The 20,168-nt window shown below is 43.3% G+C and overlaps 1 pseudogene; it reads left to right on the top strand.

Moving 5' to 3' along the window:
* The first annotated feature begins 4,366 nt into the window (after positions 1–4,366).
* On the top strand, positions 4,367–13,166 carry LOC110586397 (annotated as a pseudogene).
* The last annotated feature ends 7,002 nt before the right edge of the window (positions 13,167–20,168 follow it).

The following is a 20,168-nucleotide window of genomic DNA, read 5'->3' as shown; positions in this document are numbered from 1 at the left end:
GGAGGCAGAAAAGAGTCATTTTAAGAGTGATACAGCATGAACCCTCGTGCTCTGTTGGTGGGAATGTAAATTGGTGTAGCCACTGGAAAGCAGGTTCTCAAAAAATTAAAAACAGAGGGGCACCTGGGTGGTTCAGTCAGTTAGGCCGACTCTTGACTTCAGTTCAGGCCGTGATCTCAGGGTTGTGAGGTTGAGCCCTGCATTGGGCTCCACGTTCAGTGGGGAGTGTGTTGAGACTCTCCCCCATGCCGCCCCCTCCTCCTCCGTGCTCACGCTCTCTCTCTCAAAAAAATAAAATAACTGAAACTTTTTTAAAAATTAAAAATAGAAATACCATGTAATCCAATAATTCCACTTCTGGGCATTTACCCAAAGAAAACAAAAACATTAAATTGAAAGGATATATGCACCTCTATGTTCATTGCAGTGTTATTTACAGTAGCCAAGCAGAAGCAACGTTAAGTATCCATTGGTAGATGAATGAATAAAGAAGATGGAGATTGATCGATCAATCTGTCTATCTATATACACACACAGTGGAATGTCCCTCGATCATAAAACAGGATGAGATCATGCTACTTGTGACAACACGGCTGGACCTAGAGGATGTAATGCAAAGTGAATTAAGTCAGACTGACAAAGACAAATACCATATGATTTCACTTCTATGTGGAATTTGAAAAACAAATGAATAAACAAACAAAAAGCGGAACCAGACCTATAAATACAGAGAACAAACCGATGGTTGCCAGAGGGCAGGAGGGCTGGTGGGGGATGGTCAAAATGGGTGAAGGGGAGTGGAGGGTACCGGCTTCCAGCTATGGAATGAGTAAACCATAGGAATAAAAGGCACAGCATAGGGCATATAGGCGACGACATCGTACTAGTGTTGTATGGTGACAGGTGGTAGCTACACCGTGGGGAGCACAGCCTAACACAGAGAGAAGTTGAATCACTATGGCGCTTGCCTGAAATTAATGTAACATCATATGTCAACTATACCCGAATTCAAAGAAAAAATTTTTAAAAATATTTTATTTATTCATTTGACAGAGAGAGAGCACAAGCAGTGGGAGAGGTAGATGGAGAGGGAGAAGCAGGCTTCCCGTGGAGCAGGGAGCCCGATGCGGGACTCGATCCCAGGACCCTGGGATCATGACCTGAGTCGAAGGCAGACGCTTAACTGACTGAGCCACCCAGGCACCCCCAAAGAAAAGTTTTTTTAAGAGCGATGCAGTATGAGAAACTCTACTGGCCGTCCCGGCCTTGAAGATGAAGGAGACAAAGGAATGCGAGCAGCCCGTAGAAGCTGGAAACAGGAAGGAAACGGAGTCTCCCCCGGAATCCCCAGGGGAGCACAGCCCTGCCAACACCTTGATTTTAGCCCAGATGGGCCCATTTCAGACTTTTCACCAGAACTGTAAGAGAAAATTTGTGTTGCAATAAGGCACCAAGTTTGTGGTGATTTCCTACAGTAGCTGTAGGAAACAAATCCAGTGGGCCACCTAGTAACATCTTACTAACACCTCTCAGAATTACAGCTGTGTTCCAGTGTGGGGAGGAGATGCTATTCTGCCTGAAACAGGGGCCCACATCAGACTGGCAAACAGTAAATAGTACAGATTGAATAATTCATTTTATGGTGTGAAAATTATCGGTACTTGTTCTTTGGGCCAGCCAATCTGTTAGCCTTTCTATCCCACTACCTGCATGTTTTTCATTTTATAATAATAATTTCCAGCAACCATTTTGAATCATGAAGTAAAAATATGTTGACATTAAATGAGGTTGTAATAAACAGTGTGAAATAGGTTGGTGCATCTCAAAGTTTCACGTGCTTGCAAACCATCTGGAGAACCCTCTTGAAACGCAGATCTGATCCAGTAGGTCTGGGGTGAAGGCTGGAAGTATGTATTTCTAAGAGGTGCCCTTGTGATAACCACTGCTAGGGATCTGCGCCCTGCACCTTAGATAGGAAAGAAAAAGAGGACAGCCCATGTCAGACGCTGCTTGAGTTCGTGCTCTGGAGTGTTTCTGTCCTCCTGTACAGGAATCAATGGCAATCCCCCTTCTGCCATCTTAAGCAGAAGATATTCAAGCAATTTTAGTTTAATACTTAGAAAACTCCGTTAGAAGCTTCTAGTTAATATAGTACATTTTTAATTTTAAAGTGAATGTATTCTCATGAGAGACAATTTGTAAAACAGAGGAAGAATTCACAGCCCTAGCACCCAAAGATATACCCTATTAACATTTTAATGTTTTTCTTTCAAAACTTCTTTCTCTGCATAGTTTCTGTTTTATATATCTGAAATCATGTTGCATATCTCAATTTTTTATCTAAGTTTATATACATATATATATATGCACGGCGAGGCAGATTGAATTATTGGTCACGATTCCTCACTCCCCTCTAATGGAATTACACATCCGCACCTTTGCCACTCTGGTGAAAAGTGTCCAATCCTTCACCCCATTCTAATAGAAATATGCATTGCTCTTGCCAAGCTGGGAGACAGAGAGTACCTACCCATGCCTTGACTTTGAGCTTGGCCAAGTGACTTGAGTTGATCAAAAGGATATTCGTGGTCAGTACAGGTTTTATTATTTAGGGATGGCAAGGCCCACAGGTAAGGAAATAACCATAATTGGAAAGAAAGTTTGTTCTAGTCACGGATCTCAAGAGAAGGGGGCATGCCATACCACTGGCCACACAGGGATGCACCGGCTCAGTCAGGAGGCGGAAGGCCTGACGGGAAAATGTGAACAAGAGCTCTGCTGTGGTTTCTGTGGGAAGGAGTGAGCAAGGAAGGATATGCAGGATTGGTGAGTTTGAATAATGTCAATGAGCTCTGTGGCATTGGGACTGTCCCTTAGTTGTCTGGTCCCTGGCCCTGGGGCGATTAGGCCAAGGGGATACTGGCCTAAGAGCTTGATAAAAGAGATAGTAGGGGTTAAGGCCTCTGGATTGGTTTGCATATGAAAGGTGCTCTGAAGGCTATTGTTTGCTATCTCTAGGAATCAGCTAGTTGGAACAGCAGTCCCTCCAGGGTCAACAAGACCCAAAGCTGTCAAAGCACCGAAAATACAGAATAAAGACGTGATGAACACATCATGACGCAAGCAGAGGCTTGGAATGTGCTGTCGTGGTTGGACGCGTTCTCTTGAAATGCGGTTGTCCAGGATGAGAAGTGCTCTGACAGCCGGAGAAGGACCACGAGTGGAACAGACTCCCCGCCCAAGGCCAGGAGCTGAGGCAGCAGGTGCTCTGCTTCAAGCTGAGCCAGGCCCCAGCCAGTCCACAGGAGTGAGAAACTGATGTTTATTGCTGCATGCCTCTCAGAGTTTGTGGTTGGTTGTTACGTGGCATTATTGTGGCCATCGCTGAAAAAGAAAGTATTAGTAGAACTGGGGTGCTGCCATAACAAATCCCAAAATATGTGCAATGGGCTTTGGGACTGGGGAGAAGGCAACAAGGAAATTGTTACCGGAGCCTGGAAAAATGTTGATCCATGTTCTATAGTAGTGACACATTTTTTTAAACTGTTACCTGCAGTAAACTGACAGACAATGGATGAGATAAAGCTGGAATAATGAGCAAGCAAGTTTCAAGGCACAGTGTGGACAGGGTAAGTGGCTCACTGCTAATTTTAAAAGGTACAATGAGATATAAGAGATGGGTTCAGGCAAAACATGGCTGGTTTACAAATAGAACTGAAAGTGAACAGACACAGCCCAGAAAGCCTAGGGTTTACAGGGAGGAAAAATTACACTGCATTGAGAAGAATTCTCTCAGTTATTAAAAGTGATTGTGACTCTTTGAGATACACAGATACCTCTGGATTCCTCCCCCTCCCCCAACTTCCTTTAGGCAGAAAGCAGGCCGAGAAGGCTGCCCAACCCCTGGACCTGGTATATGCTCCAATGCCATCTTCAGACATGGCCAGGGAGGGAACTTTGGCAAAGAAGGACCTCCTGAAGAGTAGAAACAAGAGCCTGCGGAGAAGTCAGACGGGTCTGGAGAGCAATTCCCAGGGACCAGTAATGGGGTCTAATCCAAGAACATTCCCTGCCCCCAAGGTAGAGGACCCTGGCAACATTTGCCTACCAGGACTTCACAATTGCTATAAACTCATGACTGCTATAGGCTTCTCACTCTTCCCCTATTAGAATGGGGGTGTTCATTGTGGTCATCTTGTTCCTGTTCCATTTTTACATGTTGCGTGTGGGAGGGGACAGATAACTTGTCTTTTTGGTTGAAATGTCTCCAGACCAAGAGGAATCACATCTGGAGTTGACGTAAATAACAGCAATGCTATCTTTCTAGCCTGATGGCATCATAGAATGAGATTTGGGGGACGTTAGGATGGGAATGAGTGTATGTGGGAAGGATGTGAATAACGGTGATGGAGACCAGATTGTGGTAGATCGAATGATTGGTGCCAGGTCTTTATTCCCTCGTAGTAGAATGACGTATACACATTCTTGCCACACTCTCATGGCAGGCATGGGGTACTTTCCCACCCCTTGACTTTAGGCTTGGCCCTATGACTTACTTTGGCCAAGGAAAATTTAGCAGCCATGAAGCAAGCAGATGCTTAAAATGTGCCGTGTATATACTCTTGCCCTTTTGCTCTCTTCCACTCCAGGAGTCGGCCATGAGAAGAGCTTCCCCCAGGTAGCTTCCCCCTCAGCCTTCGGCTCCAAAATGAATACAGTGTCTCATACATGAGCCTGAAACCAAAGCCAGTTTTTCTGAAGCCAAAAGCAGAGCCCCACCCTAGCTTCCCTGCAGACATCTGCATGAGAAATAAATGCGAGTTGTTGCTCATAACCCAGATTTAGTGCCTGTTTGTTATGCAGCCTTATTGAGCAATAGCAGACTAAGACATGTATTTTTCTATGCCATTACATATTCTTTGAGAATACGTGGGTGAATATATCAATTCCTTCGAGTAGTTTCACTTACATACCCGTTCCTTGATTTTGAGACATTTAGGTTTAGCCTCAGGTGTTGGGGAAGGGCGGCAATGGGTAAAAGGGCTTCTGTTTTTTCTTCTTTTAACAACCCTATAAGAACATATTGATATGTAAATTTTTTCCATACTTTGGTTTATTTTTATAGGGTTCAAACTGGATAATAGTAGCTCCATCATAAGGTTGTTGTGGGAATTAAAAGACATAAAATACATGAAGTGCCAGGCATCTTATCTGTGATATAAGGAACACTCAATAAGTGATTGTTTTTATTATTTTTTGTTGTAGAGTCTTAGAAGTTGAAAAAAAAAATTCAAAGGTCTAGACATGAAATGTAAAGCTGTTCTCGAAAAGAGTGTACATCAGTTTACGTCGGTTTACGTTGCTAATAGCAGCATATGCGTTTTAGCCCACCTACAAACAACTGCAACTTTTTAAACCTTTGTCAATTTTAACAGGTAAGAAATAGTATCTCACAGATATTCTAATTTTTATAGCTTTTATTACAGAGGAGGTGGACATTTTTTAATGAATTTCCTAAGGTATGTATGCTCTTCTGTGAATTACCAGCTAACATAACCGTTTCCATCTGTCATTATGAGGCTAGCCTTCCTCGGGTCTGATAGACTTCCCTGGTGCCAAAAGCCTGACTTATTTCTGGGTGGTTCGTTGTCACACACAGCTGCTGAGCGCTTAAGTTTAGCTAGTGCCATGTGTTGCTAGGATAGTATTTCAGATGGACTGGGTTCAGTAAAATATATCATTAGGATTTGTTTGACCTATTTCTTTTTACTTCTTGAAATATAGCTACTAGAAAATGTGAAATTCCCTATTTCTATAGGGCAGTGCTGGTTAGACCTTTGAATGCTGCTTGCCTGAAATTGTCTATTGTCGAATCTCATCACCCTCACCCTCATATTGGGTTCTCCCGATGCTGTCTACCGCACAGTGCATCACCTATGTGGTCTGTTGTCATTCCTACACACAGAGAGCACTGTGCTGAGTCTAAATCCCTCACGTCCAAGTCTCTGCTCAATGTTATCCCTATTTTATCCCACCTCCTCCTAATTCAATTCCCTTCTCCTGTGACTAATCCCCCCTTGTCTAGGGAGGATCTATCCCTGAGTGAAATAGCAAACTTGATAGAGATTTTCAACCCTACAAGGTATTTTAAACATATTCTATTCTTTATTATCTATATGTGCATATTCTATTTATTCTATTTCTGTCGTTTGAAACATACGATTTTGCAAAGTTCTTTTTCTCTTTTGCCATTGAAAGGTCACTAACATACAAGGCTAATAAACAATTTTCTGTGTTTTCCAAATTCCCCTGCCTCTGCCCACACTTTCCAGCACAACCCTGAATCTCAGACCACATTAGTGAAGACAACCAAAGGTTATACAGGTCCCCCCAACACCGTCTCCAATTAACCCAAATGTCACACACATTTGCTCATAATCCCTGGGCTTTTTTAGTCTAGAGGGCAGGGTAGGTATGTGTTAACATTTCTGGCTGTAGTAGGAGACTCTTGAAAAGCCATTTCTGAAGGATTCAAGAAAAAGAAATCCTTGCTAATGTAAGACAGAATTCTGAACGTATCAGAAAAGATGATCATATGTCACTTGGAAATTCAACCTCATTTTTTAGAAACATGGCTCTTTCCTGGTTGTCTAAATGTTCATGATTGTGGGGCTTTTTCACCACAGGGAAATATCTATAGCACATTTTTAATGCCAGACCAGCTTCCTCCTTGGGCTCTACCCCTACCTGGCCCACTGCTTTTTCACCTCCCCTGACATCCCCCTGGGTGCCTGGGGAATTCAAGCCAATTTGAATATGTAATCATGTGGAATAATAAGTTCAAGTGCACTCTCTGGGGAGTTCTCTGGCTTCTACCCAGTTCCCTGGGACTAGTTTTCTAAGTGTCTTTGAGAGATGCTGAGAACACCATGCTGGCTGTTAACCTTTTAACAGCTTAGTCATTTTCTGCTCGCGCTGGCTAGAAGCCCAGCTCCAAAGAATGTACAGGAAGTGGGCAAGGGAAGTTTCTTCCCTTCTAAGATTCACTAGGGCACACTTTCCGCAGCCTGAGGGAGAGAGTTGGGCAGGCTTTGAATCAGTGTATTTTTTAAAGCATTCATTATTCCGACAATGGAGTTCCACAAAACCAGCATTTATTCCTTTTATGTAAGTCACATAGAAATTTTCCCCAAACGTATTATAATACCAGGAAGTAAATAACCATTGCCTTGTTTTATGAATATGAGAAATTTCTGTGAAGATGCCTAAATATTTTGATTAATTTAAAACTAGATGAGCTGATGTGTAGGTATTTACAACATCAAAGTACTTCTCTGATTGAATCAATTGCTAAAATGTAAAATCTCAGAAGGTAGGGCATTCATCTTAAATAGCGATTTAGAAATGGTTGCCTTGGTATTCCAGAATCTGATTTAAACACCAGGGTGATCAGTTTGGAGAGAAGGACCTCCCTCTGGATTTAGTAGTCAGACCAAAGTACAGATGCACCTGCTACACCTCTCGAATATACGATGATAATGAACAATATCAGTAAATGTCTGAATGGCACTCGCCATTCTTTCCTCTACGTAGTCTCACCTATATGGTCCATTTAACCTTCAAAGCACATTTCTGAGAGACGGATATTATTCGTCTTAATTGTGGATGCTGTTGCAGTTGAGACTTTCTTCTCGTTGCTGCTAATGGTGTAAGAATAACCATCTTTCTTGAACTCGGGCATAGCCGCTCAGGTCAGAGCTTCTGCAGATGGAGCGTGCACTATTTTTAGATGGGGCTCCACAATGGAGTTGTGATGCAAGTGTCACATGTGCGTGCCTTTTTGACTCACAGCCAAGTTCTGTTTCACACTCTTCCCCTTCTCCAAACTCCTGGCGCAATGACACAGAGGGCATTTGGGACACCCTGTGCTGGGATGATGCACACACCACATCTCCACAGTGTGGCTGTAAGCCCCTGGAGGCTTATGACATGTGAGACCTTATTGTGGGGCCCTGAGCAACCTGCATCAATAAATGTTCATCGATAATGGGCTTCCATCAAATTTCCGAGGCCACCATGTTGCATCACAGTCCTGACCCCAGGGCAGGACCTTGAGGGTCACCGAGGACGGAGAGAGATGTCCTGTCAAGCCACAGTCCAAGGAGATTGGAATTGAAGAATGGCTGGGCCTCCCTGTCATGGCTAGAGGTTTCCAGAGAGGAGACAGAGTCCACACTGAGGTGTCAGAGAAGTTTTTGGTTTGGGTGACTAACATTTCTTAAGATTCTTGCCAAGGACTCTCACATCTAGAGCGCTTTCTCTCAGGGTCTGACCCCCTGCTGCTCTCTTCCTCAACCACTACCCACGGCTTCTCCTGTCCTTTCTGGCCTCGCCTATCAGCAGCAGAATTATAGATTCTTCAATTTGGAAGGACGCTTTCATGCAAATAGCTAAGACCCTATCCAGTTTGGGTTTTTGTTTGTTTGTTTGTTTGTTTTATTTTGCTGCTGCAAGAATATAGAATTTAATGTGGTGATATGGTCACTTTCGCACATCTTTCTCCAGCTATTTCCCCTTTTCCAAGCCTGTGGGCAACCCTGAGCTCATTGCCTCAGGGAAGGGATGCAGCTGGTCAGAAAGCAGAAATAACCAATGGGCACTTTTTGTCTCTGCATCTGGGGGTGGGGGGTTGGAACCTAGAGTTTTGGAGATGACATGAAGACAACATGTGTGGGAGAAGCAGGGATCAAAGGGACATCACTTCTTCCACTCCCTGCTTAGAATAGGCTGTTCTGTGGGCTGAGGGAGGACGCAATGAGAGCAGAGAGAGTGACAGGTCCAGGAGCCACGTGCCCTTCTTTCTAGGCAGTGCCCTGGGGAGGCAGCAATACCCCGACGAGGAAATGGCTTCATACAGAGTCTCAGCGCAGTGATCCATCACTTAAAGTTTCCCTGCCTTTAAGTGATGCAGCCACACATCCATGCGAGGCCCCCACCCTAAAGGGCCGTGATGCAGGCCAAATGCTGTCGCAGGGTAAGCCAACATGAGCAGGTGGCTGAGGCCCAGGAGGTTTCCCGCTCCCCCAATTTACTGGCCAAGGCACATGTAAATCCCTCTAGGGCCTTTGTCTCTGCCCCCCAGAAAGAGGGTGAAACCAAAAATTACCTGAGCTTGTTACTCTTAGCCTGACAGTAGGAGGATTGAGCATAGAGTTGAGTTACAAAAATTGTTTTTCTGGATTAACTGAGTCTGTGGACCAAGACTCATCTATCTATTGTATATATAAAACATCTATAACTATATAATAAATAGTCAGAATGTTATCTGTATTATTAATAATATTATATCAGTGAATTTGAAGTCAGCTACAAAATCTGAAAGGTAATTTTTCACGCGTAAGGGACTGCCAATTGACCTTCATGTGGTTCCTATGTCCAGATAGAAAAGTGTTGATTTAGTTTATTGCTCTTTCAAAATCCACTCTTTAAAAAAGAAAAATGTTATCTAAAGATTTTTTGTCACTTTAGGGGGAAGAGAGGGCGGAGCGGTCCTTGTCTCTGTTTCACTCAGCCCTCTGCTGATTCCTTGGAGAAGCAGAGGAACGCATGTACATTTCGGTTAGACTTTTCACTCTGCTAAATTTGACCATTCGTTCCAACTATGCGACTTTTGAGTCCCAGTTATGTTAACCAAGATTCTGGCTGCCCACTTCATATCACAGTATCACCTCATCTAAAAAAAAATTTTTTTGAGAGAGAGAGAAAGAGCACACGTGCATGAGTGGGGGTGGGAGTTGTGGGGCAGAAGGCAGGAACGAGAGAGAATCTTAAGCAGACTCCATGCTCAGCATGGAGCCCACCGTGGGGCTGGATCTCACGACCCTGAGATCATGACCTGAGCCAAAATCAAGAGTCCGACGCTTAACAGACTGAGCCACCCAGGCGCCCCACCTCATCTAAAATTTAATCAACACATGAATCTACTTCTTCAACAGCTTCTTTCCCCTCCTCCTTATTCTTCCATTTCACCATCTTTGCAGACCCTCATCCTTAGACCATTCAGCCCATCTTCCTCTTCCTTGGCTTCACCCCAAGGTGAGAGTGTCATTCTCCTACAGTTGAGGACTGCTGGACAAAACTCACACATCAGTGTTGACTGACGTCACAATCGATGCATGTGTGTCAATCCCCTGAGCCCTCCTGAGAAACAGGAGCATCTTTCCTCCCCTCCGCCAAGGTAACACCACTCTCTTCGGTTCTCCTCTAGCCTCCCTGACCTTTGTCTCTTGGTCCTCATTGTCAGCCCTTTTCTTCTTTCCTTAAATAGTAGTGCTACCTTTGTTCTAGCCTCAGCTCTCTTCTCACGCCCCTCTGAGATACCCAGGCCCTGTGAAAACTATACCAACCATGTGAGCTGATGATCCCCAGATCAGCATGAATGGGGTAAACTGAGAAATACAGATTACACAGAGTTGAATAAGTCTTCAGGACGTTGAATTGAGATGGACCGGGGTTATCGTCAAACTTCACTAAATCTGAAGGCCCGAGGACCCAAGAAATAGGAACAGAAAGGGGGCAGAAAGACCTGTCCTTCACTCTTGGTGTTCTCCAGTGAGACTGGAGAATCAGTCCTTAATGAGATGACGTTCTACCCAAGGCAACCTGATGATGGCTGGCTATTTAGTGAGAAATGTTGGAATATTATCCGGACAAAGAATAGGACTTCCCATTTTCATAGGAGAATTGAGGACTTCATACCTTCTCTCTTTGTGGGCCGCCTTTTACTATAAATCTAAGTGGAGCTGCCCCTGGCTTAGTAGGGACAAGAATGAAGTTGCTGACAGCTACAACTTCCAATTACTCCATGGTACAAAAACATAATGGGAGCAAGATGTCCACCACTACTGTATTTTCCAGGATTATTAAAATAAACTGACTTGATATTTAAAATTGATGTTGAAAAAGCATTATCTCTATATTAGATGTAGAAACTGTATAATAATGAAACAATCTGTAGGCAAAATATACCCCCTCTCTGGATACCATTCCCTAAATAGGGCTTTCTTGGTTAATACTGAGTACATTATAGTCAGTACCCATAGCAGTATATGGATTTGAATATTGCGGTTATATTCCAAATAATTGATAAAATACAAACTTGAATTAATGTTACTTCATGTTATTTATTTTTCTGCTCAACAGAGGTGAGTTGGTGTGAAGCTGGACTGTTCTATAAGACAGAAGCAGAAATTTCTTTCTTGCAGGATTATGGAGAAGAAAATTATGCAAAGAAATATAACTTAAATCTGAAAGAGACACGTCTAATATTTATCAAACATATCTACCTAGACTAAAATATTTAACCCTCTCAAAGTCATCTGAGGCATAGGCAGTGTTAAGACTATTCCATCAATGCAGAAACTGAGACTTAGGAACATAAGTAGCTAACTGAATATCACACACCCAGTGAGTGGCAGAGGCAAGGTGCAAACCCAGGTACATCTTATGTGGATATCTGATTCCAAACTCTGCACTCCTTCCTAGGGCATCCCATTTACCATCTAAGCCATTTTACAGGTTACAGAACCAATAATTCATTTCTTCTCTCTCCTGACGGATAAGAAACCTACAGCTCAGAGTAATGAGTGTCTTCCCAAAGTTCCATGATTATTTAATGCCACAGAATTCAAACCCACTTTTCACAATGGATTTGCCACTAGGACACAGATAACATGAAAACCACCCTTAAATCTAAGCCAAAATGGGAAAGGAGAAGATTCATATTAATATCATTGTCCCTGGACACATGGATTAGGGCAAATCCACCACCACCTGATCTACAAATGTGCTGGGATCGACAAGAGAACCACAGAAAAATTTGAGCCGGAAGCTGCTGAGGTGGGAAAGGGCTCCTTTCAGTATGCCTGGGTCTTGGATACACTGAAAGCTGAACACGAACATGGTTATCACCATTGATATATCCCTGTAGAAATTCCAGACCAGCAAGTAGTACGCAACCATCACTGATGCACTGGGACATAGACTTTACCAAAACATGATTACAGGCACGTCTCCCACCGACTGTGCTTCTTGATTGTTGCTGCTGGTGTTGCTGAAACAGACATCTCCAAGAATGGGCAGACCTGGGAGCATGCCCTTCTGGCTTACACACTGGGTGTGAAACGACTCATTGTTGGTGGTAACAAAGTAGATCCCACAGAGCCACCCTCCAGCCAGAAGAGGGACAAGGAAATCATGAAGGAAGTCAGCACCTGCATTAAGAAATTGGCTACAACCCTGACACAGCAGCATTTGTGTCCATTTCTGTATGGAATGGCCACCACATGCCAGAGCCAAGTGCAGATATGCTTTGATTCAAGGGCTGGAAAGCCACCCATAAAGATGGCAATGCCGCTGAAGCCATACTTCTTGAAGTTGTAGATTGCATCCTGCCACCAACTTGTCCAACTGACAAGCCCTTGCATCTATCTGCCCCTCCAGGACATCTACAAATTCATGGTATTGGTCCTGTCCCTGTAGAGTCTGGTGTTCTCAAACCACGCCTGATGGCCCCCTCTGTTCTAATCAACATTACAACTAAAGCAAACTCTGTTGAAATGCTCTTTGAATGAAGCTCTTCCTGGAGACAATGTGGGCCTTAATGTCAAGAACATGTCTGTCCAAAAAAAAAAGAACATGTCTGTCCAAGATTTGTCATGGCACCGCAGCTGGCGAAAGCAAAAAGACCCACCGTTGGAAGCAGCTGGCTTCACAGCTCAGGTGATCATCTCCAACCGTCCAGGCCAAAGCAGTGCTGGCTATGCACCCTGCTGGATTGTCCCATGATCTCTCCTGTTGCTTGCAGGTTTGTTGAGCTGAAAGAGAAGACTAACTGTCATTCTGGGAAGAAGCTGGAAGATGGCCCCAAGTTCTTGAAATCTGGTGTTGCTGCCATTGTTGATATGGTTCCTGGCAAGCCCATGCATGTTGAGAGCTTCTCTGACTATCCTCTGCATCATTTTGCTATTCGTGGCCTAACACAGATGGTTGCTGTGGGTGTCATTAAAGCAGTGGACAAGAAGGCAGCTGGAGCTGGCAAGGTCACCAAGTCTGAAGTTCAGAAGGCTAAATGGGTATTATCCCTGATACCACCCCCTCAGTGGTAATCAGTCATGGAAGAACATCCCAGAACTGACCATTTAAGTTTAATAATAAAAGACTGGTTCATGATAGTGCCTTGTAAAGCCATCACAAGGTAAGGAAAATGTTTTATGGACCATTTGGGGGGGGGTGTGTGTGGCAGTTTTAACTTATTAGTTTTTAAAATCAGTACTTTTTAATGGAAACAACTTCATCAAAAATCTGTCACAGAATTTTGAGTCCCATGGAAGCAAAGTTTAATGAGAAAACTGTATCTTCTTTTGGTCAACACTATAAATCCCTATAGTACTACTTAGGAAGAAGCCTTAAATAAGACTTGTCCATAATCTATTTCTGTTGTTCCATCTTCTGAAACTTCAAAATTTGATAATTCTGGATTAACATTTTTTTGGGGGGTGGAAATTGTTTTTTTTTCCCCATTGTCTGAAAGGAAGAATCATCTGTTTTTTAAGGACATGGTGAAAAGGTCTGTGGTGGCAACACTTTATAGGTTAGGACAGAGAAGCAAAGATTATCTTTGTTTACAGATAAGCTTGTTATAAGAAGGCCAAATTCTACAGTACTAAAGTCCACGTGTTCCATATAAAATTGTATGTAGCTACAACAATATGGAGTACATAGGTTGGTATAATCTCAAATTTTAGCTTCCCACTTATTGGAACATAAATTCTCACATCTACAAATACTGAAGTAGTCTAAAGAACCTAAAGTGGGAAAAAATTAAAAATAAATAAATTTTCAAAAAAGATCCCATAGTGGGAAAGTTAAATTGTATTGGAGACTATCCTGCTAGGGTTCATTGTATCTAGATTCTAGGGGGGGGGGAAGCTACTGGAAGTTGAAAAAAAAAAAAAAACAGAGAGAATTCAAACCCAGAACTTCAAATTCCCTTTCTAGGACTCTCTCCATCATGCACGTGACTGTAGTGTTCTGTGAAGTCAGTCTAGCATGGATCATTGTTTAATGTCCTCTGTAACTTTTGTCCAGCATTTACTACTTAATCTAGATGACATCCCAAAGTCATCCTGTCTCTTAAAATCTAGGCAAGACTGCTTGTGGTCTCCAACAGACTTCGTGTTGAGAGCAGGGTGCCTCTCCAAGATTTCCGTGTATCCCTGGGGGGCCTGTGTTCTCATGCTTGATTCCACTGACTTTTTCTTCTCCGCTTGGCATCTTTTGCAACTTTTTCTTTTTTGCCACCTGAGTTCTTGAGGTACCTTCCTTAGTATTACACACAAACAACAAATTTTCACACAAAGACTTTGTGTAGCAGGTTTTGCAGAAAGTTCAGAGAAATTAAGAAATAGATAGGGTTGACTTGCTGACCAGGAAGCAATTAAGATGGAGTAATAGTCACCCTGTTCTATGAAGTCTTTTGGCTGACTTCCCGTGTTGCTCAGACGATCTCTCTCCTTTCGGTTCCCTCCCTCCCAACACCACCAACTATTTTTTGAACACAAAGTAATTCTACCCTCCATTTGTTCTGCCCAGACTTCTCAATCCTACTGTGGACCTATTTTTTCCATACTCAAGTGCTCCAAGGAGCTTTCTTTATTTGAAGACCATTTATTCCCAAAAGGAATTCTGTCAACTATTAAGAAAACAATAGGATTTTTTTTTAAACACCCACCAACGCTACCACATGTTCTGAGGAATACACGGGAAAAAATCTCTCAAAGAGTAGCCAATATATAATAGGAAATAAAAGCACATTACTCAAAGTTCTCTCGGGCCTCGCCACCTTGTGAGAACAGAGACCACACACACGACGTGTAACAGTTCAGTCTCTACAACATGCTCAGCCTTCCCCCAGGAACCCCTGGCCTCGTGTCCTGACAGACAGGAAGAAGGCCAATACCGCAGAAATTTGGCCAGTACAACTATGAAAATGATCTGACTTACCACCCGAGTGGAAGGGTACCTGGTGGCGAAGAAGGGACAGTTACTAGGATGACCACAGGCCAAATGTGGCCCCTGAGGTTTCAGTCAGCTAGTTAGGTTCTGAGCTTGAGTCACCAGGGTTCAATGGTAACAGCTAACTGTCTTCTTGTTTCATCTATTTTTGCTTTACTGCCCGCCTACCCCCAAAAATCTAGGGTTCTCTGGGGTTTCCATTTCTGACCAAATGGAAAGTGTTAACACTCAGAATGCAACTGACAGTGGAAATCCATGTACCTTCATGTGAGTATGTCTCACATGCTACGAGCAATGAGAAAAATAGTCAAGTCAGGGCAAGATCAGTTGTGCCCAAGTTTTATTTTTTTATTTTTTTATTTTTTATTTTTTTTAAAGATTTTATTTATTTATTTGACAGAGAGAGACACAGCGAGAGAGGGAACACAGCAGGGGGAGTGGGAGAGAGAGAAGCAGGCTTCCCACAGAGCAGGGAGCCCGATGCGGGGCTCGATCCCAGGACCCTGGGATCATGACCTGAGCCGAAGGCAGACGCTTAACGACTGAGCCACCCAGGTGCCCCTGTGCCCAAGTTTTAAATAATGCTGCTACCCACCCCACCCCCCCAGTCTTCCATTCCTTTATCTGCAGCCTCCAATCCAAAGAGCTCAGGACTCAAAAAGGTTTTATTCATAAAGTTTCTAGCAGTGTCATTTAGTGGCAAAGCCTGACCTGCACAGATGTGAGTCTCCTCATGGTCTTTCTTCAGCCCACCTTCTCCTGGGAGGTGTCAGGTATTTCCTGTGCAAACATGAGAATGCTTGGTTACAGGGTGTTCCTCCAACCTCACCAAGGAAGGGCCCCTAAAATATGGAATGTAGAACATGCCTTTCCAAAGTCTGAGATGTTCTGAATTCCAAAACACTTCTGGTGCCGAGGGTTTCAGAGGAAGTGTTGTGTGTCTTTATTGGCATCTGCTAGAGGAAACAGAGCCGTCATGGCCGGTGGGGGAGGCGAAGATGGTTCCAGGGGTCATATTTTCAGAAAGCCTCGTCAGAACATGTGGTCTGTCAAACGGAGAGATCTGGGACTGTGTTGTAGACACGTGGAGTCATGTGGAAGTGGTAGCAAGTGAGAATATCTGGGACACCCCGCTGAGTCCTTCAGCCAAAGCCAGGCTGCCTGTCGGGGCCTGCGGTCCAGCCACTCACCACCACTGACAACACACTTGTGGATGAGGGCAGTGCAAGAAGGTCACAGATGTTCTAGTGGATGCACCTCCTTTTATTTTAAGAAATAGGATCACAGAATTATTTTTTTCATTGTTCATTTAATTTTCAGAAAAGAGATTATTTTATTTTATTTTTTTAAAGATTTTATTTATTTATTTGACAGAGAGAGATAGAGCACAAGCAGGGAGAGCACAGAGGGAGAGGGGGAAACAGGCTCCCTGAGCAGGGAGCCCAACATGGGGCTCGATCCCAGGAACCCTGGGATCATGACCTGAGCCGAAGGCAGACACCCAACTGACTGAGCCACCCAGACGCCTGAGAAGGGATTACTTTAAACAGAAAAAAGAGGGGTGCCTGGGTGATTCAGTTGGTTGATCAGCCAACTCTTGATTTCAGCTCAGGGTCCTGGGATGGGCCCCTCATGGGTTCCATGCTTAGTGGGAAGTCTGCTTGAGATTCTCTCTCTCTCTTTCCCTCTGCATCTCCCCCCATGTTCTCTCTCTCTCTTTCTCTCTCTGTCTCTGTCTCTGTCTCCCTCTCTCTGAAATAAATAAATAAAAGGAAAAAGACCAGAGGTGAGTTAACTAAAGTGGTTCTCAAACTTGGCAACACATCGGAATCACTTGGAAAGACTTTGAAACTACTGATTCAAAAACCCAACCCAGCCCCACTGAAGAAGGAGCCTCTGCAGTGGTCCCAAGGCACCTAGAGTTTTCGGAGTGCCCCAGGTAATTTTAATGTGTAGACAAGGTTGAGAACTACTCTCTTTAAGAAATTATTTTTTAATCTTTAAAGAGGGAGAAAGAAAAAGTCCTTTTCCCTATTTCTGTATAAGGAATGAAAGTGCTTCAGATCCAGAAAAGCCCAAACAGGGTGATGAGCATGCTCTGCAGTTCTTGTTTTAATCACATGTGCTAACCACACAAAGGAAGTTTCATTTCTGCGAAAACTCTTGGTTTCTCTTTTATGCTTATTGTTCGCCATCCTAGACACATAAAACACTTCTCAGCCAATGATTTCATCTTTCCCATTGCTGAGGGCCTGGATGCACCCTGAGTTATAGACCATCAAGGATGATGGGAATATCTGTTCTACGTCAGAGAGAAAACCAACTTCCCACATACTCTCTGGGTGGAATGTAGCAGAATCGGTGCCTTGATGGGGAGCCAACTTCTTTCTCTTTCCTCTGCTGGAGCATCCACATAGTGAAGTTTACGTTCCTTATCTGTATGCTCATATAATTTGGTTCTCTCTCTCTTCTTTTTTTCGGAGCCACCTCAAAATGAAGACAGTATCGCAAGCTAGTCCCTCTCTTATCTTCCATAAAATATGGCTCCACAGATGCTTTCTCTTTGATCCATGTTTATCACCATGAGTGTTCGGTGTCTTTGTGGTATCTGATGGTTCTCTTCATCTGCCGCCTGGGGGGAATGACCTGCCAAACAGGACCCATGATCTTCATGCATTGTCCAATCAGACATACCTTCTAAATCATCATTTTTCTCTCTCCCTTTGGATTTTCTTGTCCTGTCTCCCCCTGTGAGGTCTCCTCCTCGGAGACGCTGCCTTGATTCCCAATGTACACTGGGTTCCATGTTTCTCAGAACATCATGTGCTCCTCTTTGATAGCACACATCACAATGTAATTAAATGTTTATTTAATGTCTATTTTCCAACCAAATATGAGATATTGAAGTCAGGAAACAAGTCTGTTGTTTTGTCGTTGTTGTTTCTGGTTTGGCTTAGGTTTTGCTTTTCTTTTTTCGCCAAAGTAGTGTCTAATGCTAACACAGAGTGGATGATAAATACGTATTCATTGAATTGATGAGTTACATACTCCAAAGACTCAAGTAAGCTGGGGCCATTGGATATGTTCATCCGAAGGTCACCATAGACTTTCTGAAAAGGTGTCAGCGAGAGCAGACATAACTGGAAACCAGAAAGCAATAGAACTGAAAAACTGGGAGCCCAGGGAAATGAAGCATGCAGGACATGCAATTATCATGGTAAAAGCAAAAGCACTCCAACTGCAAGTTTCAATCAATGAATCACAGCTAACATAAGCATTTATTTCAGAGTTGCACATACTATATTTGTATCATTGTGATTCGGAACGAATACCTTAATGAGGCTTGATTTGCTATAGCAAATCTTCATTGCAGCTTGTTTTGTTGGCATTTATTTAAATGTCAGTAAAACTCTCTCCCACAGATATTAAATTTTATAGTTAATCATTCATGAAGTCTTCTTCAATCAACTTTTCCTTAAGTATTTCAGATTCTTGTCAGGCCCATTCATTTCCCCTGTAAAGATCGAAGAATTGGTTTTAGGTGATAAATTGACTATGTTCTCCCAGGACACATTTTTCTTAAGCTTTTGGAAACATTAATCTACATTAATCTGAGTTATTCAGTGGGTCCCAAGCCACAGTAAACACAGTATAAAGAGCAGCATCTGTCAACCCCAGTGCAAATGGTGTCAGGCATGCTCAAGTTCCTTGCATTTTTATGACAAAATGCATTGATCTATACTCTTCAGTGAGTCATTCAGCCAACATTTGTGTGAAGGCCAGCCACCAGTCACATCTGGGAATAAGATGATAGATAACACCATATGATATGATATATATATAACACTGTGCCTGCCTTCGTGGAGTTTATAGTTCAAGTGAGGAGAGAGACATGAAAGCAAATAGCGGTAATGAGTTATAGCAGCTCTCATGGAAGCAAGTGTAATTCATGGAGATAAGGTTGGAGTTTGGGATGACGGGGGATCAGAACGGCTTTCTGATTTGAGCTGCATCTTAAAAACTGAGTAAATAAGGGAATTGGAGTGGGAAGAGTAAGGGGGAGAAAGGGTGGTGCAAACACGATGAAGACATGGATCAAAGACCCACGGGCATGAAACAGCATGGCGTCTTGGACATGCTAGTCATTAGGCATCTTGTAGGTCGCTAGGAGGATCCAGTGAAAAATGAAATAGGAGAGACACACAGAGGCTGGATCATGGAGGGTCTCTGGGCTGTGCTAAGCAATTTGGATTATATTCTCTTGGTAATGTACAGCCTCTGGAGTGTTTTAAGGAAGGAGTAGCTTGGTGAGATAAATATTTTAGAGAGTTCACTCTGGCAGTTGTTCAGAGATTGAATTAGAAAATTTGGGCCCTAGAGACATTTTATTCATTTATTCAAACATTTCTAAAGCATCTTTTAATTGCCAGATACTGTCCTAAGCTCTAAGAATACAGCAATGAACCAAAGAGACAAGGTGTCTGCTCTCACAGAGCATTCTAGCAGAGACATATAGACAATAACCAGAGAAGTGAACAGATAAACAAGAAAAATGGAAGATATTGTCAAGCGCTGTGCAAATATGAAAACAGGCTGATGTGAGAGAGAGCATCCAATGGCTATTTTAAATTGCATGGCTATGAAAGACCTCTCCGAGCACAATCTGAATGACAAGGGAAACGGTGACTCTGTAATTGGAGGAAGGACCTTCCAGGCAAAGGATACAGGGGTTACAAAATCCTTAAGACAGAAAAGCTTAGCCAGCTCAAGAAATGGAAAGTAGGCCGCTGTGCCTAGAGAATAGCAGCAAGGAGATGAGCTAGGAGATGAGGTTGACGAGGTCAACCCAAATAGAATTCGAAGGCTGTGTGACCCAGACATGGGACAATGTGTTTGAATTTTATTTTAAAGATTTTATTTATTTATTTGACAGAGAGAGACACAGCGAGAGAGGGAACACAAGCAGGGGGAGTGGGAGAGAGAGAAGCAGGCTTCCTGCTGAGCAGAGAGCCCAGTGCGGGGCTCGATCCCAGGACCCCCGGACCATGACCTGAGCTGAAGGCAGACCCTTAACGACTGAGCCACCCAGGCGC

This window comes from Neomonachus schauinslandi, chromosome 11 (genome assembly GCF_002201575.2).
Source record: "Neomonachus schauinslandi chromosome 11, ASM220157v2, whole genome shotgun sequence".
Classification (NCBI taxonomy): Eukaryota; Metazoa; Chordata; class Mammalia; order Carnivora; family Phocidae; genus Neomonachus; species Neomonachus schauinslandi.
Note: the sequence above shows the minus strand (reverse complement) of the source record. Positions and strands in the feature narration are given on the sequence as shown.